The 19,351-nt window shown below is 42.3% G+C and overlaps 1 protein-coding gene across 1 annotated transcript in view; it reads left to right on the top strand.

Annotated features, from left to right (window-relative positions):
- The first annotated feature begins 5,050 nt into the window (after nt 1-5,050).
- The window catches only part of TRIM59 (tripartite motif containing 59), a 33,370-nt gene continuing 19,069 nt past the window's right edge, over nt 5,051-19,351 (top strand). Inside the window, exon 1 of the mRNA XM_050966058.1 lies at nt 5,051-5,132. The gene's annotated coding sequence lies outside the window, so the exon portion shown is untranslated. The remainder of the gene's footprint in view (nt 5,133-19,351) is intronic.

Below are 19,351 nucleotides of genomic sequence, written 5' to 3'. Positions count from 1 at the left end.
TGGTACCTGCTGCCACCACCCAAAAAATTAGAGTGTTTTGGGGCACTCTGGTCCCTCTGAAAAACCTTCCCTGGGGACCCCAAGACCCAAATCCCTTGAGTCTCACAACAAAGGGAAATAATCCTTTTTCCCTTCCCCCCTCCAGGTGCTCCTGGAGAGATACACAGACACAAGCTCTGTGAAACTACACAGAGTGACTCCCCCTCTCTGTTTCCAATCCTGGAAACAAAAAGTACTTTCCTATTCCCCCAGAGGGAATGCAAAATCAGGCTAGCAAATCCAACACACAGATCTCCCTGATTTCTTCCTCCCACCAATTCCCTGGTGAGTACAGACTCAATTTCCCTGAAGTAAAGAAAAACTCCAACAGGTCTTAAAAGAAAGCTTTATATAAAAAGAAAGAAAAATAAGTACAAATGTCTCTCTCTGTATTAAGATGATACAATACAGGGTCAATTGCTTAAAAGAATATTGAATAAACAGCCTTATTCAAAAAGAATACAAATCAAAGCACTCCAGCACTTATATTCATGCAAATACCAAAGAAAAGAAACCATAGAACTTACTATCTGATCTCTTTGTCCTTACACTTAGAAACAGAAGACTAGAAAGTAGAAACTACTTCTCCAAAGCTCAGAGAAAGCAGGCAGGCAGACAAAAGACTCAGACACAAACTTCCCTCCACCCAAAGTTGAAAAAATCCGGTTTCCTGATTGGTCCTCTGGTCAGGTGCTTCAGGTGAAAGAGACATTAACCCTTAGCTATCTGTTTATGACAGTTACCACAGGAGCAAACATACCTAATAGTCATAACCTCAGATACCAAAATGAATATACATGCATAGAAATAGTATAATCATAAGTATCAGCTATTTCACCTACATGACTATTCCCAAAAGAGATTCTGAAAAATCATACCACGTACTTCAGACCCTATGTACCAGCACCATGCCCCACTGGAGTTTTATCTGTTATGTAACAACAGATATGGAGCCAGTGACATGACTCCATTTAGCTTAAAAGGGCACGGTTAATTTTTAGCTGTTCAGGTGTGACTGCACCTTTAGTAAGTGAGGGCATACTGGCTGGCACACATTCAGTTAATGGGCTTCAGTGTTCCTTTGCAATTAACTTGTTAATGTTCATAAACCTGGTATGTGCTGAGGTGGTTTAAAGCATAAACCATCTCAGTACAGACTTTTAGGTTTGCAAATCTGTGAACCTCTGCCTCTTTGAGATATTATTATTATTATTATTATTATTATTGTTTTGCTGGTTATAATGTATCCTCTCCGCTCTCTGCTCATGAGGTTATATATCAGGTTTCAGAGTAGCAGCTGTGTTAGTCTGTATCCGCAAAAAGAACAGGAGTCCTTGTGACACCTTAGAGACTAACAAATTTATTTGAGCATAAGCTTTCGTGGGCTACAGCCCACTTCATCAGATGCATAGAATGGAATATATAGTAAGAAGATATATATACATACAGAGAACATGTGAAAAGGTAGAGAACATGAACATGTTCTCTGTATGTATATATATCTTCTTACTATATGTTCCATTCTATGCATCTGATGAAGTGAACTGTAGCCCACAAAAGCTAATAAATTTGTTAGTCTCCAAGGTGCCACAAGGATTCCTGTTCTTTTTGAGGTTATGTATGTATCTTGTAGTACTCTACTGAACACCAGTTAGTAGGAATTTTTTTTTCAGTAAGTGTGGACTGATTCTTTTCTCTTAGAAGGTGTGTCATTTTTTCAGGTTCACACTGATTAAAACAGAAAACAATTGGGACTGTTAATTTTCTATGGAATTTGAAGAAAGTTTAAGTTCAGCTATATTTTCCAGTACAGTGATGAAATGGGTGTTTATATATACAAACATCAACATGCTTAACTACTCCAAATATGTAGTATTTCAGTCTGTTTATATGGAATATGGGAGTTGGGTGAGGAGCCATTTCAGCATATGTATGACTTATTAAAAGACAAATTTTAAGTAGAATTGTATCCTAAACTGCATTATGGTATTGTACCCAAATATTGCATTTCGTGAGAGATTCAACTTCCTTTATAGGAACAGAACAGACTCCTGAAACTCTTACCACAAAAGTAGTCCATAGACATGCAAACAATAAGAGTTACAGGAGTCTATTAGACTAGTTTGGCTGCAAAGAAGAATTCTATATACACTGGGGACACCACCTGATACCTGTCAGGCTGCAGAACTGGGCTGACATCAGAATCCAAACATCCTCTGTGCATGCAGAGGAATTCCTCTAATGATTTGGACTTGATGTGATGCAGTATGAAGGTCCTGGATAATTCAGACCAATGGGGAGAAACAATCAAAAACACTGTTTAAACACCTTCCATTCCCTACCCCCCACCGCTCCCCTCTGAGGACTCCTGACCAATGTAACAGCACAATACATATGCATTGTGCTGTTCAAGCCATATAAAGAATGAATGCCCTTTGGAGCCATGTTCTGCTCCAGGAGCAGAGAGCAGCCCCCAAGTCTTTCTGGTACCCCGTATCCCCTAAAAGTCTCTGGCCAGTACTGTGTACTGGAGAGTACCACCCTACTTGCACTACTGATGTTAACTCTCCTCCCCTCCGAGTACAGGTTTAGAGTTAGTTCAAACCAGTCTTTTCTAGCTTTTTAGTTACTTTACCTTTGCTTGTTCTCACAGACATCATTGCTCTGCAGTTCCTTACACATACAGGTCTACTCTTACATTGTTAAATGTTATCAGAACAGAATCTTAAAATCCACAACAGGCTTTTGTCAGGCCTATATAGGCCTTCGCTTCCAACACCTTGTACTGGTCCCCTGTGCAGGAATGCAGTTTACCCTTTACGTAAATTAAAATCCATCAGGGAAAATGGTGACTATAAGACAATTACCCAAAGGGACACAGAAAGTCCTTTGTGTATATAGACTACTTATTGGCTTAATTTTTGTTTGCCTTTTATGTCATGAGAATGACATCAAATATGTCATTATTAGCAAATCTAATTTATCACACTGAATGTAGCTTCAGCAAATTCACCAGTTTCTTCTCCCTTGACATAAGTGCCTTTCCCCCAATTATGAAAATTCAGTACAGTGCATAAGTGTAGAATCTGTATAGTAATTTCTCAAACTCCAAGTAGAAGCCTATATGTTGTGGAATATATATTTTTAAGTGGACCAATGTGTTTGTGTGATAAATATGAAGAGCTGCAGTGTCTGTGAATCTGCCAGAACTGAAGGGCCATTTCCTATTTTATAAAGGTTTTGAAATGTAATGATCAAGATTATTATAATCTCCCATGCACTTTTATTTAATTTTACCCCACTAAGTTAATTTTTTTTTTATAAAACATGTATTAGAAGCACAATCATTACTAGTAGGAAATGTATATATGTTCAATTTATGAGAACCCAAAGAACTCCTAAAATCCATATCTACTGTTCCTATAAGAAGTATAGGATCCTATAAAACACTTTGATGCACATGTTCTCTACACTGACAGGTACCAGGACATCATGGCAGTCCAGTTCCTCAACAGTTTCAGAAAGCATCAGCCTTCTTGCATATACAAAAGAGAATAATCATATCGTCAAACAAGTCAATTAATGTCAGGATTCTGTTCAAAATCGCCTTTATTTTCAAAACCCTCTATCCGCTTGATTCAGCCTTGCTGGCAAATAATGTGTCCCTCCATGCCCTGTTCGCTTCATTCATCTAACACTAGCCTCCTCTTAGATTTCTTTCAAACAATGTCACCACTGTCCATATGATAATCTTCTTTGCAGTTCTTGCTGTCTTGAGGAGCCTTCCTGTATATCTCTGCCTGACTGACTACATTTATGCCAAGATAGTTAAGCAATTCACCTTGTTACTGAGCTACCACAGTGTAGCTCCACCAGTGCTAGCAATGAAAATGAAAGGAACACTAGGATAGACTGTCTGCAGATATTTTTATCACCTATCATCTAACTTTCTGGCCCTCTCGTACAACTTCCATTGTTGCTACTACTGGTGAAGCAGTACTAGTGTGAGACTAACAGTGGGAGAATTGCCTAAACTTTTTTGTATTTACAAGACAATTGACTTATTGTCTCAGCCCTTGCAGTGGCCAGGTCATCTGTGCCTGATGGACATCTCCGATCACTCAGGTAGGGTGACCAGATGTCCCAATTTAGTAAGGACAGTCCTGATATTTGGACCCTATTACCCTCCACCCCCGTCCCAATTTTTCACCCTTGCTATCTGGTCATTCTACACTCAGGGCAAGCCAGGGAAACTGCTCCCGTGGGCACCTCTGAGTCCAATCTGGAGCTCCAGGAAAGGACTGAAGGACAGAAATATAAATCTTTGATAAAAACCTGGCCCCACTGAAGTGAGTAGCCAGCTTTGCCATTGACCTTAACAGAGTCAAGATTTCACACCCCTGAGTCCAAGCAAGAACGTAAGTGTGAGCTGTGCACACTGACTTTAGTGAATAGGGTATATCTACTCTTAAAATGCTATAGCAGCACAGCTGTGCAACTGTTGTGCTTCAGCACAGACACCACCTGTGGGACAGGAAGGGTCTTCCCATTGGCATAGATAATCCATCTCCTATAAAAGCAGTAGTTAGGTCCACAGAATAATTCTTCCATCAGCCCAGGTGCTGCCTACACAGGGATTTGGGTTGGCTTCACACATCACCCAGCGTTGTGTGGATTTTTCCACCCACCTAATTTTTTTAGCGTAGACCCGGCCTAGATGTGTTGGGCAGGTGGGAAGAGTCCCCCCGGGGCAGGAGGGAGGGCAGTGTAACTACAGCTCTGGCACAGCTTAAACTAAATAGCCGTTAACGGCCGTTTGCTTGAGGTGTCGTTAGTTTGAAAGCACGAACCCTTCAATCGCCGCTAGTCGCCTCAGGTTTTCTTTTGAACTGAACGTTCCGCGGCTGCCGGTTGGCTGCCGGGTCTTAGCGACGCATGCGCGGCACGGGGTTCCGTAGCGTCTCTGCCTTCCTTCCCGGAGGGAGCCTCTGATAGGAGGGGGTCAGGGGAGGGGTTTAGCGGCTAGCAACGGGCTGGGAAACCTAGCAGGGAGGGTGTCAGTGGCTGCCTGAGGGGAATCCTGTGCGGGCGAGGTGAGTCTCCCTGCTACGGCTGCCCGCGCGGGGGCGGGGGAGAGGGACGCGGGGAAGCTGAGCGGGGGGCCCTGTGGCCTGGCGTGGGTAAAGGGATTAACGGACGGGAAGGACTAAAGCGTTGGGGATTGTGGGGCCCTTAAAGGGGAAGGCACTGGTCAGACTGCGGGCTGTAGCCCCTACCCGCCATTGCTCTAGTAGGGGCCAGCTCAAGACGGGCGTTAGCCAGGGTCCCTGTGCCCCGGCAGCGCGGTGTATTTGTCTGATGAGAGTCAAGCTGCCGCCCCTTCTTCTCCGGGTGCTGCTGGCAGGACTCCCGCGAGCTGGTCTGCAGGCGCTGCCACGGGCTCGCTCGCTGCGGGCTGCAGGGCGCGTCGCCTGCCCTCTTCGTGGCTGTGGGCATAGTGGCTCCTTCACGGGGACTGCCGTGAAATGTCTGAATTCAAGTAACTCGTGCTAATAAACACGCTGAATGTTTATAAAGGTGTCTTGAGATTTTTACTGAAAGGTGTGTACATTGAAAGTGTTTCCTGCTAAAGTTATAGTTGAACTGGGACAGAAAACTGCTGCCTCTACCCTTTACAGTGGGTATGTCCTGTCCTCCCCTTTTTAATTACAAAAAGGATTTAATTGTACCTTACATTCCTGTAGTACTGTTCATAAGAAAGTGCTTCACAAACTATGGACCTACTGACACGAGGAGTTCATTTGATGCTGCTGTGACAGCTCATATTGAGTAAGGGCAGTCAGGCTTTTTAGCAGCCCTGCTAAAATGCACCAGTTAGTTCTGAGGGGGAGAAGATTGTGACTGAGAAGGGCTGATGCTTCCTTGTCAGTGTGTTTGGATCCTTTTCTTTGTTCAGCTGGGGCTACTGAGACCACTGTCGGGACAAGAAAGCTCAGGGAGTCAGGGTCTGCTGCTCTCCTCTGACTGAGCTATCCCAGGCCAGCTAATTGCTGAATTGCTGCACAAGTTGGACCTAAGGATTGTGCTCAGCACAGGCTCTAGCAGTGTGTTCTTCCTAAGCAGAAATATCGTTTTGTGTGGAAAAAACTAGGACTTGTGGGGGACAAGGTGGTTGAGGTCATATCGTTAGTGGACCAAGTTAAAAGATATTATTTCACCCACATTGTGTCTCTAATATCCTAGGACTGACATGGTGACAACAGCAGTGCATAGAACTAGAGGGGTCATTATAATGCTGCTTAATTCCGCACTATTGCCCAGAGATGAGGGATGGCCTGTTTGTTATTTTCTATTATTCTATATTTGTATTTTTCAGCAAATGTCATTTCATTGTTCACCCCTTCTTCCAGGTCATTAATATAGACATTAAGCCGCAGGTCCTGGGTTCACAAAGGGGACTTAGCTATTTCAGTGCTGAGCATTGCAATTGCATTGCAATGCCTAACCCCTAAGTACTCTGCTTTTCAGTGGTAGGTGCCCAGGCATACACGGAACAGTTGGGTGGTTAAGGCTATATCTACATTGCACTTTTCTTGTTAAAACTTTTGTTGCTCAGGGGTGTGGAAGAAAAACAACCCCGAAAGACAAAAGTTTTACCAACGGAAAGCACCAGTGTGGACCAGAGCCATCCTTAGGATTTATGGAGCCCTACGCAGTATTATTAAACTGGTGCCCCTATGCTCCATTGAAGGAGGTACCCAGCTGGCGCCGCTGACCCCAGTGTGTCGGGGGGCACAGCCACCACCCCCACCCATGGACCCCCAGAACACCCCTCCCCGTTGCTGACACACACGCTGAGCTTCGTATGCAACAGACGCTGTGGCAGTGACTCAATACAGGCTTCCTGCTTCATATGGAGGCTGCATCTTGCTAGAGCCCACAGCCCTCCTGCTAGGGTGACCAGATGTCCCGATTTTATGGGGACAGTCCTGATTTTTGGATCTTTTTCTTATATAAGCTCCTATTATCCCTATCCCCATCCCGATTTTTCACACTTGCTGTCTGGTCACCCTACCTCCTGCAGTCCCTAGCAGCTCCTGACTCACCATGAACATTTTGACAGGAAGTACCAAGCAGTAATAACAACAATAATACAAGTGTGTGTGTGTGTGTGTGTGAGTGAGAGAGAGAGAGAGAGAGCGCGTCAGTGTGTGTGAGACTGACAGTGTGTGTGTTGGGGAGTGTGAGACTGTGTGTAACAATCTGTATTGGGGGATTGAGGCGTGAGAGGCAGAGTGTGTGTGGCAGACTATGTGTGTGTTAGGGAAGTGTGAGACAGTGAGCACACTGTCACTTTAAGTTCTCCCTTCCTCCCTCCCCACTCACATGGAAGTTTCACTTCTATCCTGGCCAAGCCTGGCCCCCTCTGGAGACCAAGTGGTGCAGGCAGGCATGGTCCAGGGAGGAATTCCGCTCCGGGTGGCGGTGGGCCAAGGGTGCACCGCTCTGGGCTCCCCGGTGCTGAGATGGACTCAGAGGCTGGAGCCCTCAGCCAGCCGGCTGAGGAGTGAGGGAAGGGGCGGGGAGAAGGCTGTGGGACCAGCATGGGTGAGGGGCAGGAGAAGAGGATTTCAGCTGCGGCCAACAAGGGGAATGGTGACCTATGCAGCCGTGTATGCTGCGTATGCCTAGGGACGGCCCTGGTGTGGACAGTGCTTTGTCGGTTACACTGCTTACCTTACAACTGCATGGCTGCAGCGGCACAGCTGTGCCATTACAAGGTGCACAGTGGAAACATAGCCTAAGAAAGGAATTCAGAGAAGCTAGCAAGAAAGCAGCTGACTAAGCTGGCCAGAAGTGAAAAGCAGAGGAGAAAGTGGGGCTTAAGTGCTGGATTTCCATTAATCTGGCTTTAGCTGCCTGACTGACAGGCTAGAGGGAGGTGGCTGTCTGTGTCCAGGATTCACAGCCATGGACTTTTTCCTGGAGTACGCACCCATGCCAGATTAGCCTTTTCTTGGGGGTGGGGAATAGTGAGAGAACACCACCCTATAGCTGCCCTCCGACTTACACAATCATTCTGTTCCGGAAAGCCTTGCATAATTGGAATTTTGCATAAGTCAGAAATGTATAACTGTACGTTACACAAATATTTCCGCAATTTGAAAATCCTATTTCTGGCTTATGGAACTTTTGCCGTAAGTGCAAATTTGCATAAGTCGGGTCTTGCGTAACCCCTGGAGCATCTGTATTATAGCCAATAGCTTAGTGGTTAAGTCACTCACCTGGGAGTGGGGAGACTTGTCTTAAAATCCCAACTCTGTTGGATTTGGAGTCGGGACTTAAACCCAGGTCTCCCCTCTCCTAGGAGAGTGCCCTCACCCCCACGCTATTAGGTATTTTTTGGTTGGCCTTCCTGAAATCTGCCATGTTGAAGCTGTTCCATTTTGTATACATATTTACTGTGCAATAGATAATTTCTTGCCATTTTTCTGACTCTATAGCTCAGTGGTTAGGGTCCTCACCTGGGATGTGGTCACTGGGCTATTGGGTATCATGGGATGTACACACAGGGGAGGTAATGCCCAGTCTGAGAATCCTGTTGGGGTTTAGGCATGAGCTGGGGCACCAAGCAGCTTGGCATCAGGATGTAGGCAGTTTTGTGCATGCCCACCAGCAGAAACTCATGTGCCTATAGGGTTAGGTGGCAGCTGACTGGTGGATTTGTGAATGTCAGTGGTATCTAAATGTTGGATTTATGCACATGTGGAGGCCAGTAGTGGCTTAAGTCTCTTGTGAATCTAGCCCCTATCCTACCAGTACCATGATTCCTGGGGTACCCGCTAATGTATTTTGATTTCACTATGTGTATTGGAAGGTGCTATCTCTTGCTTCATAGTTAGCAAGTTTCCTTAACAATATCTGGTGAAGTACTCGTATCAAAAGTTCTTAGAAAAAGTCTAAATATCCACCACTATATCCACCAGTTCTTCTTTGTTACTCTTTTGTTAATTGTTGAAGCAATTTTAAAGTTCCACTCTCTATGGTAAGCCCAGGACTCTAAATTCAAAATCTTATTTATTTATGGTAGTACCCATTATGTACTAAGTGCATTTCAAACACTGAAGAAAGATTGTGGCTTCTCTGCAGAGCTAACAATTTAAGGACACCCTTAAGGACACAATTTACGGTTAAGGAAAGGAGACCAGGAACAAAAATAGTCAGTTTATATACAAGTAAATTTGATTCGCTGTAAGCAATATGAACTGCTGGTGCATGACATCTTGCTGAAAAGTGGTATCACAAGTGATACCAGCGCTGTGGGAAACTCTTTAAGGCAAAGCTCCACTAGTTTTTATGAACATGAAATAGGGAACATCTTTTTAAGAGATGAGACTGAGCCATGCTTTTTGAGAATAAACTTTGTTACCTTTCTGCTTAAAGGTGACCTGAAAATGAATCTGACCATCTGTTTGCTCCTTTATCCCCTTGCTTTTTACAACAGAAATTCAGGTCTTCCCTATCCTGAAAGATTGTATGGCCTTATCTACACTATGAATACTTTTGAAAATTTTCTTACCATGCCTAACATTAATTCAGAGAATCAGAAAAATTTATAGCTGGAAGGGACCTCAAGAAGTCACAGAGTCCAGCCTCCTGCACTGCAGCAGGAACAAGTAAACCTAGACCATCCCTGACAGGTGTTTGTCTGACTTGTTCTTAAAAACCTCCAATGATGGGCATTCCACAACCTCCCTAGGAAGACTTCCAGAGTTTAACTACCCTTGTAGCTAGAAAGTTTTCCTAATATCTAACCTAAATCTCCCTTGCTGCAGATTAAGCCCACTACTTCTTGCTCTACCTTCAGTGGACATGGAGAACAATTGATCACAGACCTTTTTATACAACTCATCAACTTATTGGAAGACAGTTATCAGATCCTCCCTCCGTCTTCTTTTCACAAGACTACACATGTAACCTTTCCTAATAGGTCAGCTTTTCTAAACCTTTGATCATTTTTGTTGCTGTCTTCTGGACTCTCAAATTTATCCATATCTTTCCTAAAGTGTGGCACGCAGAGTCGGACACAGTACTCCATCAGACCTGGTAGTAATGAAGAACTTTTCCAATGGCTGCCTGGGTAGTTAAAGTAATATGGTAAAACAAAATTTCAAATAATAAGTTCTTGGAATATATTAGGAACAACTTTTTTATTACAGAAAGTGGAGGAAGAAACGGGGGCAAAGCCATTTTAGACTTGATATGGACCAAAAGAGAGGAATTGGTAGCAAATCTGAAGGTGAAAGACAATTTAGGTGAAAGTGATCATGAAATGATAGATTTCATGGTTCTAAGGCAAGGAAGGAGTCAGAGCAGCAGAATAAGGACAATGGACTTCATGTGCATCATACATGAAACAAAAAACCTAGATATAATATATATTTTTTAAAAGTTACCATAGGAATAATTACCCCAGCCAGGACACGTTAGCCATTTAGAACTCAATACTCAAATAATTACATTTAAGTGTAAGAGAAATAAAAATTATGAAATGCATAGACCAGTTAAAACACTAAAATAACACTTTGCAAGAATAAAATTACAAAGAATATATATGCATTGCAGGAAGTACCAAGAAGTAACAACAATAATACAAGTATGTGTTGGGAGGTGTGTGTGAAAGACGCAGAGACTGTGTTTGTGTGTGTGTGTGTGTGCATGTCTCTCTCTCTCTCACAGACAGACAGACAGACACACACACGGACAGTGTGTGTGCTGGTTGCTGAGGAAAGCTGTGTGCTGTCTCTTTAAGATACTCACTGAAAGCTCTCCTGCTCTGTCCTGAGCCCTGTTGTCTCCCTTCCCCAACTCTGAGGAGATGGGGTGCAGGGAGAGAGAGAGAGAGAGAGAGAGTGTGGTGTGTATGACAGAGACTGTGAGAGCTGGCTGTTGGGGAAATCTCAGAAACAGTGTACTGTCTCTTTAAGAAAGGTACTCAAGACACTCACCATTCAGACCACAGCAGCTCTGAGACCTCCTGAGCCAGGGATAGACCAGACTTGAATTTCTATCATGAAAATCAAACAGGGGGAAGAGCCTTAAAAAGTAAACCAACCAAAAAAAAAGCGTCCTTCAGGTCTACTTTTATCATAAAGAAGCAAACCGATCACAAATCTACTTTTTAAAAAATGATTTGTCTACAAATGTTTAAATTAAATTTTGACCTTCAAACTAATGTTTTCAGTAGGAATTATTACATGGAGAGAACCTTTATAAGCATGTTGTAGTTGTTTTTTTTTTTTGGTAAAGAGTTCGTAAGTATCTAAAATGTAGAGTTAAGATAACTGCACTATTAACATTGTGAATAAGAACATAAGAACAGCCATACTGGGTAAGACCAAAGGTCCATGTAGCCCAGTATCATGTCTTCCAACAGTGACCAAGGCTTGGTGCCCCAGAGGGACTGAACAGAGCAGGTAATCATCAAGTGATCTATCCCCTGTCGCCCATTCCCAGTTTCTGGCAAACAGAGGCTAGGGATGCCATTCTTGCCCATCCTGGATAGTAGCCATTGATGGACCTATCCTCCATTAATTTATCTAGTTCTTTTTTGAACTCTGTTATAATCTTGGCCTTCACCACATCCTCTGGCGAAGAGTTCCAGTAGTTGACTGTGTGTTGTGTGAAGAAATACTCCTTTTGTTTGTTTTAAACTTGCTGTATACTAATTTCATTTGGTGACCCTAATTCTTGTGTTATGAGAAGGAGTAAATAACATTTCCTTATTTACTGTCTCCACACCCATCGTGATTTTATAGACCTCTATCATATCCCCGTTTAGTCGTCTCTTTTCCAGCCTGAAAAGTCCCAATCTTATTAATCTGTCCTCATACGGAAGCTATTCCATACTTCTAATCATTGTTGTTGTCCTTTTCTGAACCTTTTCCAATTCCAGTATATCTTTTTTGAGATGGGGCAACCATATTTGTATGCAGTATTCAAGTTGTAGGCATACCATGGATTTATATAGGGGCAATATGATATTTTCCATCTTATTAGCTATCCCTTAATGATTCCCAACATTCTGTTAGGTTCTTTGACTGCCACTGCACATTGACGGGATGGTTTAAGAGAATGGTATGTTATCTTGGCAAAGATTTTACATTTTGAAGACATTATGTTGTTTTGGAAGTACAGATTGTCATCACTTTTGTTAAATTTTGAAAATTAAAAATAATTTTATTTAGCAATATAATACTATGATGTTAGCAGCCCTGTTACTGGTGTCTTTTGTTATAAATCTAAATAGTATTTAGATCACATCCATCTGTAATTTGGCATGCTAGTTGTTACCCAGATATAATTTTATTCCTACACAATAGCTTGAGTCATGAATTAGTTAAGTAGTTTCAGGACCTTTAGTTGTGAAATGCAGTGTCTTAAAAAAAAGTGTTAGACAATTTTGATCTACTTAAACTAAAAGACTTGTTTTAAAAAAGAAATTCTGTGAACTCTAAATTCTTTGTACAAAGAAAACCAAACCAGGCTGGCAAATTGAAGCGTAACTATGGGATATATACAATAACTATTCTTAATTGTTTATCTAGACTGCAATTTTACTAATTCAAGATAAAATTATGACCATTCCAGTTTTTGTTGTTGGAGGCCCTTAATTGAAAGCTCTGTAAGGGAGGAACTTTACCCCTCCCATCATTCATGCTTTTCTTTGGAGAGGCAAAGAAAATCCTTTAGGGATGATGTCTTATTTTTGTGTTTCTTTTGGGTGCCAGTCCAGATTGGTACCTAGAAAAAGCTTAATCTCCACCCTAAAACCATAGGGCATATGCTGAGACCTATTGTTGTGTCATTCCATCCCAGTGAAAGGGGCACTATATATTCTGTACAATTTTATTTAGGCAATAACCTGAGAGAACTTGTGTTAAAAGTTCTCTACAAGAAACCCTGTCGTTTTCTGTCATGCCACATCCAAAGCTGTCGACCAGTGTTCCCTCTAATTTTTCCCGCATGTGCGGAATGAATTTTGTTATGTGCACCAATGTGGAGGTGATGTGTACCACACATCACCTCCACATTGATGCACATAACAAAATTCATGTGGTGGGGGTGGGTCTGAGGGGTTTGGAGTGAGGGAGGGGGGTTCAGGGCTGGGACAGAGGATTGGGGTCTGGAGGTGGGGTGAGGGCTCTGGGGTAGGGCCAGGGATGAGGGGTTTGGGGTGCAGGCTGCCCGAGGGCTATGGTGGTGAGAGAGTTCAGTATAGCTATTAATATGTTCCATTTTTACTCTGGGCAAAGTATTTGGATGATAAATGCATGATATTTTAAATTAATTTCTTCCTAAATATTCGTAGTCACACGTGTTGTCATAGCAAACAGCATAGTTTCCTTAATGGCAGCATTTTAGAAAAATAAACACAAAAGTCTTTACTTCTTACTGGGAGGTTTGGTGTCTCAAATGATGATAAATTTAATTTCAAACAAAAAGAAGACCGGGCAGGAATAAAATATGCATGATCCTATTGCCACCACATTTTCCAGCAACAACAATGAATATTTATGTGATATTGCCAGCACAGCAATGGACATTGTCAACCATGTAGATTTTCAGGAACTTACTTACTTTGTTTTTTCGTGTGTGTGTGTGTGTTTTCAGCATCTGCTATGCAAGAACTAGGAAGTTAAGCCACTATTGAGCCAACCACTTGAACCACATAAAAAGAGACAATAGTAAAGCTTGAAGCTTTGGATTTGACCAGTTAACACATGTATTCATCTGAACCAATATGGCCACCCTCAAGAATAGTGACAGAGACCAGGAAATCCCTTGTCAGTCATCTAAGATTCAAAAGAAATCCAGTTTTATAACTGTTTGCATTGCACCTAGCCTCAGTCAAGAAGGAATCCGCTCAACCATTTATGGGTGTCAGGTAGGATAAATACTATGAATGTGCTCAACCATAGTTAGATTCACATGGTGATCATTGATACATTGCTGAATTATTTCAACAGCACCTGTCAAAAGAATTTGATGACACCCAGTGGCACAGGGTTCCACCCTACTTGCTGTAGGCATTTAAAAGACAAAAAGCACATTAAGAGTTCAAAAAAATGCTTTGCTCAGTAGTCAGTATTACAGAGGATGATGGATAGTCTAACTGGTGAGCAACCTTTGGCCCGTCAGAGTAGTCCATTGACTGGCTGCGAGACAGTTTGTTTACACTGACTGTCCGCAAGCACGGCCACCCACTGCTCCCAGTGGCCACGGATTGCCGATCCCAGCCAGTGGGAGCTGCAGGAAGTTGTGGCACAGGAGGAAGTGGGTGAGCAAGCTGCTGGACCACCTATGGTTGCAGAGGACCCCATGCTACTGGCTTCCTCCTTGTCATCGCCAGATGGGCCCCCTCCACTGGTGCCCCAGGATGATGCCAAGGTGCATCAGGAGCTGCTAGAGGGTTGCCACCAACTTGGGCCTCCAGGTGGAGGAGTTAGAGGAATCCACAGACTCCTTCTTTAATGTTCTCTGCCCTGTTGCCTTGGCCAGGGTAGCTTTGCCCCTACATAAGGGGGTTGCTAAAATTACAAATGCCCTCTGGCAAACCCCCTTCTCCGATCTCCAAGAAGGCAGAGCGCAAGTACTTTGTGCCATCCAAGGGTCTACCCTCAGGTCCATGACCCGGTCTCTCTGTGGACTTAAATCTCATACTGTTGAGGCTCCCCGACTTCCTCTCATGGAAGGTCTTGTTCCTGGCAGCAATAACATCTGCCTGTAGGGGTTCTGAGGTTATGGCGCTTACCTCAGACTTCCCTACATGGTGTTCTACAAGGACAAGGTCTGGCTGCCGCCACATCTACCCTTTCCGCCCAAGGTAGTTTCACAGTTTCATGCCAGCTAGGATATAAGATGAGTGTAGATTACACTCTCTGGATGTCAGGAGAGCGTTAGTTCTTTCGAGGTAGAAGGCTAAGCCATTCTATAAGTTGACACAGCTGTTTGTTGCGGTAGCGAACAGAATGAAGGGCTGTCCAGTGTCCGCCCAAATAATTTCATCATGGATCACCACCTGCATCCATTTCTGCTATGAAAAGGCGAATGTGCCTTCACTGGTGATTGTGAGCGCCCATTCAACCGAGGGCAAGCCTCATTGGCAGCTTGCCTGGCCCAGGTGCCAATCCAGGATATCTGCAGGGCTGCTACCTGGTCGTCCATCCACACATTCACGTCCCACTACGCGATTACCCAGCAGGCCTGGGATGATGCTGGCTTTGGCAGAGCAGTATTGCAAGCTGCACGACCGTGAACACTGAGCCCACCTCCAGGGATGCTGCTTTTGAATCACCTAGAATAGAATAGACATGAGGAAGCACTCGAAGAAGAAAAATCGGTCACCTGCCTTTCGTAACTTTTATTCTTCAAGATGTGTTGCTCATGTCCCTTCCATTACCTGTCCTCCTGCCCCTCTGTTGGAGTTGCTGGCAAGAAGGAACTGAAAGGGCATAGAGCCAGGGATGCCTAATATACCAACACATGAGCGCAGCACTCCAGAGGGCGTCACCGCTGGCCCTACATATACCACTAAAGCAGAAATCTCTGACTATGCACGTGGGCACACACACAGGTAGAATGGAACGGACATGAGCAACACGTAAGAACAACAGTTACGAAAGGTAGGTAACCCATTTTTTCTTTGGTACATTTTATTGTCCATAAATACTAAAAAATAAAAGAATAAAAATAAAATTATGTATTTGCAATTTTTTTTCTTGTGTGACTTTTAAATTCCTCAGTCCTTTCCATCTTACCTTTAATATACTTCCATGTACATTTCAATCATTATCAGGCAATTTGGGCCCTTACAGGGCAAATGTTAATGAAGTTACGGACAAGAACCCTTCGTTGGTATATTGTCATAATTGGTAGCTTTGGATGTGTCATAACAGAAAATTGCAGGGTTTCTCACAGAGAATACTTAACACATAGATGTCTCATGTTATTGACTGTATAAATCTGCAGAGATTTAATGACCCTCTTGCTGGAATGAAACTCATTTTCTAAACGCAATAATGGGCCTAACTATATTGCCCAGGAAGGATCTTGCTTATTTTTTGCTAACTCCCTTCCTGGGACTTGTTTGTCTTTCCCGATCCCTTTTTCCTGGATCTTTTGGGTTCTCCTCTGATTTCTCTTTCCCTGCACTTCACATCTTTACTTCAACCCCTTGTAGATGATGTCCAAACTACTGCTTGTGCAGTTCCTCAACATTGCTCTCAAGAGCTGAGTGAAACTGAATATAGACATTACCTTTTGCTTCCTCAATGTCTATAGAGGAAATGCTCTGTACAAGAGCAACTCGGACATGATCCTCAACTGTTGAGTCATGGGAAAGCAAGCAGTACAGGAGAATTTTAAAAATGCATGACACTTGTGCCGAATGTTAGCACCAACTACTTGGATAGTCTTTTGAAGTGTATGAATGTAATGACAGTAAACATGGAGAAATTCACTTTCCTATCTACCAGAGTTCTCCTTCACAGAACCCTTGAACAATGGACTGTTGTGCTAGGGGATGTGTGCACATGCCTAACTTGCAAGGTTCTGTAGGCATGTGACCACACTCTGTAGTGTTGAGCTGTGATGGCAGTGCATGCTGAAAATGAGTTACTGTGGTAAATCCTTTCTAAAAATTTTTGAAACCTATTCACTAATAAGCAACTGCTGTCACACTTTAAATCTCTGTTGCCTGGGAAACCAGGGTGTTTCTGTGGTAATGGGAATTTGGCTCCTTCTGGCCAGCAGCTGTATGGTTCTCGAGTTATGAAACTGTTTTGTCCTGAGCTGAACACAGGCCTACAAGTTGGTTGCATTTTTTACTTTTTTAGCTTGTAGCTGTGAACAAACTAGAAAGAAACTTATTTGCTGATGGTAAATGCTGTTTGGTTTCATTATGTATTCTTTTCCATAGTTTGAGATGATTCATGACAGTGCTAACACCTTTTTTGTAAATTCATTAATTGTTTGATTTTTCTTATGGTGAGGACACATACTGTTTTGCAGTTTCAAACTAATTTCGTGAAGATAAAATTAATCTGCATATGTCATAAAGAGAACAGGCCACAATGATTTTTTTTAATAAAAGGATGTCCATCTCCCTTGAAATGTTTTTTCCCTGATATATAAGGTATAGGGGTGTGGTTAAAATGATTCATCTTTATTTATTTATTTTTAAATTCAGGGCTATGTGCTAGATCTGTTGATTCATAATAACTACCCTGTTTACTTAAATATTACAATGAATAGAAGTAAACAGACTTAGTAGTTTAAATCAGTATTTTAGTTAATTTGAAATATAATTCCCATAATACTCATGAATCTGACATGTTTGAATTGTTTATTTTGTGTCTTTACTACGAGAATTAATTGAATTAATTAAAAGCACTGGTTTGAGCCCGGTGGTGTGGGCAGATTCCTCATCCAGCTCTGCCAAAGGATTTTAATTTTGACCTGCAATATTATTGATGTTGAAATAAAAATAACAGTACACACTGAATCAAAATTATTTCATAAACATGAGTGCCCAACAAATACAGCCCACTGTAGACTTGCTGATTAGAAGCTGTAGCAACAAAGTAACAAAGGCTGTCATTCTCCAATACAAAAAGGTATTCCTCAGTCTTTAAATAATATTGTATTAAGTATAATTCTGATTATTTATCACCAAAATGCAATGGTGAATGTTCTGACTCTCAGTATTTTTCGAACAAAAAGAAAAGAAAAATACCTCCTCCCCATCTCCAGTCTTGAGGAAGAAACACCACCTCTATTCAAAAGCTTCAAGTCACACACATGAAATAAACCACTGCAGGTCAGCCATCGTAGATGTCAATTGATCAATTACATATGTTATGTAAATACAGTAATTACCAATACAAAGCCAACTACAAGTCATGATACTATAAAAAGACTAGAAACACAACATTTGAATAAAACACAGTTTAATTAACACAATTCCTGATTAACTATCATCCTAATTAAACAAATAGCTATAAAAAGGGAAAGTTAAAGGAGACTTGTGCAGCAGTCTACCAGCATGCTATCAATTGCAGAATTGGAGCCTAGTAGGAATTCTGAGTCAGAATAAAGGTTAGGATAAGTGCTTTTTTTAATGCAGCAAAATCTAAATAATTGAACTACAGAATCAATTAGAGGGATGAGGCAAAAGTGCTGCAGTGATGTTCAGTGTTAACATTAATTTTCCTAATAAAACAATCACAAAGAAGAAGAAGAACTGTGATCATTTGTGATTTAAGTGTGATTTCACTAAATTGGCTGAAAGGAAAAAGTGAAACATGTAAATATCTGAAATGGAATTTAGATTAAGCCTAAATTTGTGGTGTAACATAAGGATGTAAAGAGCAAACAAAAGAAACACGATCTTATGATGAGTGACCCTTTAAATGCAGTATTTGTAAATTAGAGTCTTGGGTGTGCACCAGAACATTTTAATACATTTAATCAATTCAGCAATGTTATAGGAGAACAATATGATGTTGCTCCTGGGGCAATTATGCACCAAAAAATTAAAAATACTGTGGAAAATATTTTAAAATTCTGCATATTTTATTTGTCAAAATAGCAAAATATAATCAGATCAGTTTCAATTATTTTGGGTCATTTAGTTAAAAATACTTGTCAGCAAGTATATCTGTAACAATACAGACAACAAAAAAGATTCAGGAAATGTTTTTTCGACAAATAGATTCCTTACTAGTCATATTAATACAAAACTCTGAGTAATAATTCATTTAAACTACAGTACAGAACCGTATTTCCTGCACTCCTCAGAAGCAGTGCAAAGAGAGTCATGGATAATGGAGGAGGTGAAGGAGAGAGAAGTAAAATTGCTGGGAAGGAGACAGGGTATGAACTTGGAGGGTTGTTGGGTAGGGTGGGAAAAGTATGGAACAAGTTTTTTTTTTTTGAGCGGTGACACAGGGAGGGATTGTTAGGGAGCTTCCCCCATGCAGACCTTGGCTGACCCCTAACTTGTCTCATTCAGTCAGGCGCATCTGCCCTTGTCCCCATGTGTCCCTGCACCCCCATCTGTCCTTGCAGCCCGTCTCCACCTGTCCCTCTACCCACTTTCCCTGTCCCCATATGTCTGTGCCCTCACCCAGCCACCCCCTGTCCCTATGTAGCTCTGCACCCCTCCTCCATCACCATGTTGCCCTGTATCTCCCTCCCCACTGTGGCCCTGTGCCTCCACTCCCATTCAGCCCCTGCACCAGTCTGTCCT

The sequence above is a fragment of the Gopherus flavomarginatus genome, chromosome 8 (genome assembly GCF_025201925.1).
Source record: "Gopherus flavomarginatus isolate rGopFla2 chromosome 8, rGopFla2.mat.asm, whole genome shotgun sequence".
Taxonomy (NCBI): Eukaryota; Metazoa; Chordata; order Testudines; family Testudinidae; genus Gopherus; species Gopherus flavomarginatus.
Note: the sequence above shows the minus strand (reverse complement) of the source record. Positions and strands in the feature narration are given on the sequence as shown.